This window comes from Austrofundulus limnaeus, unplaced genomic scaffold (assembly GCF_001266775.1).
Source record: "Austrofundulus limnaeus strain Quisiro unplaced genomic scaffold, Austrofundulus_limnaeus-1.0 Scaffold445, whole genome shotgun sequence".
NCBI lineage: Eukaryota > Metazoa > Chordata > Actinopteri > Cyprinodontiformes > Rivulidae > Austrofundulus > Austrofundulus limnaeus.
Window position 1 is genome coordinate 357,386 of NW_013952847.1, and position 2,307 is coordinate 359,692.

Consider the following 2,307-nt stretch of genomic DNA (forward strand, 5'->3'; position numbering starts at 1 on the left):
GTTTATTTATATAGCCCCAAGTCACAACAAACCTCTCAGGGGACTGAACAAAAGAAAAGAAAAGGGGAAAAAAAGAAACAATTTAAGAAAGCCAACAGTTTGTGTTGAATATTTACTTCTTCAGTCTCCCATCCTGAGCAGCACTTTAGCATGAAACTAGCACTTTTGCAGAAATGTTAGCGCTCAGTTTGAGTTTGGATGTCTCTCAGCTACTACCTCTGTAAAATTGACAGTTTTATTCATTTTTGTGTTTGATTAAAAGTATTTACATCCAAATATACTTGTACTTTCTGAGAGTTTCAAAGTCCAACCWGCGGTTCATGAGACATTTTGGWACCAAACAYGAATGACTTCAACAGAYAATAAAAACATTTTCAASAAAAATCTCACTGGCTCTGTTAGCTCATGTTGTGGCTGACTCTCAACCACTACCACCCTAAATCTTAGCTCATCACCTGTAGAGTAAATGCACATCTACTAATTATTCTGAATTYTATTTAAAATGCATCCTGGAAATTTTGTAACTCATTAATTGAATGTTAGATACAGTATTGTATTTTATACTTTCTGATCATTTCAGCCTGTAAAGTTAAAGCAGACAAAGAGTTGGTGTGTGTTATCATGTGTTGTTTCTTTAGTCTAAACAAAATGARTTTCGTTCTGACAASTGACATAAAAGGTAACACCTCCAGAGGTGTAACCAGGAAGARATGTACATTATAAGGTCAATTCTTTATTATARTAGAAAGACGTCAGTGTGTTRAAGAGTCTCTGCTCAGAGCAGAGCTCTTGTCTGTTTGTTTTGGTTCAGCYCAAGGTCTGACTGAGGCCTGCTGARTGCTGTACTGTGWACCTGATTGGAGTCAGAWGATTGAAAATWAAGTTTTAAAGAAGAAAACCAGCAGATTCCTGTCTATTCGGACATACCATTTTGAACAACACATAGTTTTCCTACWCTATAGTTGATCAAATATTACATTTCAGCTGGAAAAATTCAGAGTCCCAAGCTTTTAAACCGAGTTTTTTTTTTTCCTTTTATTTGCTGTTTTTATTGAACTTTAGGACAAATTTTGTAAATTTAACTGAACAATCTCAAAAGCAACATTTTTAAGTCTTGTGTAGCTTCATTACTTGAATGCCTGAAAAGTAATCTGTGGACTCATGAGAGCACGTCTGTGTGTACATTTGTTTTGTGACACATGTCAGGTATTACTGGAAGATTTTCTGTTGAAGCATTACACGACCTGAGGAGCCCCAGAGACCAGAGGAACAACAGGGTTCACGACTCAATMACAGGTAATCACAGTACTTAGTGTACATGGTGCAACTAGCACACAGTTACACAGACAMAAAATACACAAGGGTCATAATAGAGACTGAAACAAGTCCTGTAAATAACCGCAACACAAAACAACAAATTATTTTTACAACACTTTGAAGAGGAAGCTTAAATAGCTTCAGTTTTACAAGGCTGGCTGATTTGGATCATGAGGAAAATGCAAGCAGCCTCAGAACATTTTCATTCATTATTCTGTGTGTGTTTGTGTGTGKGGGGGGSCATGTTTTTGCTACATCGTGGGAACCATATTCCAGAAAAAGGCAGCCTCATGGGGACCAAACATGCATTGTGGGGACCAAAACCTGGTCCCCATGAGTATGGATGCTAATTTCAGGTGGGGTGGGGGTGGGGGTTATGTTTAGGTTCGTTTTAGGGTAAATGATCGGGGTTACCAACCCCGACCATTAGCACATGTCTGTGCTACCTGGTGGGGATGATTTTTGACCATTTTCATGACGCAGCCTGTGGTGTGTCAGGGGTTAGGTTTAGACTGTAGAAATGACCGGTAAATGAATGGAAGTCAATGCAAAGTCCCCATGAAGATAGAAGAACATACATGTGTGTGTGTGTGTGTGTGTGTGTGTGTGTGCGCGCGCGTGCGTGCGTGCGCTCATGTCTGTGCTACCTGGTGGGGATGATTTTTGACCATTTTCATGACGCAGCCTGTGGTGTGTCAGGGGTTAGGTTTAGGCTGTAGAAATGACCGGTAAATGAATGGAAGTCAATGCAAAGTCCCCATGAAGATAGAAGATCATACATGTGTGTGTGTGTGTGTGCGTGTGTATGTGGTGAGAAACAAGTTGAATGCTTTTTGGTACCATGCCTACCATAGATTTGTGTTATTTCTATWATAATTATCTGCTGGCCTAATCAGCAAAATGTCATAAAGTAAACATTTGATGTACATCTGAAACTGATTCATCTTTGTTGTCAACCTGATTCAAGATGGAGCCACAGCTATCAAAAAA

The 2,307-nt window shown here is 39.1% G+C and overlaps 1 protein-coding gene across 5 annotated transcripts in view; it reads right to left on the reverse strand.

Annotated features, from left to right (window-relative positions):
- The window catches only part of citb (citron rho-interacting serine/threonine kinase b), a 95,601-nt gene that overhangs the window by 78,400 nt on the left and 14,894 nt on the right, over window positions 1-2,307 (reverse strand). The gene's annotated exons all lie outside the window — the stretch shown is intronic.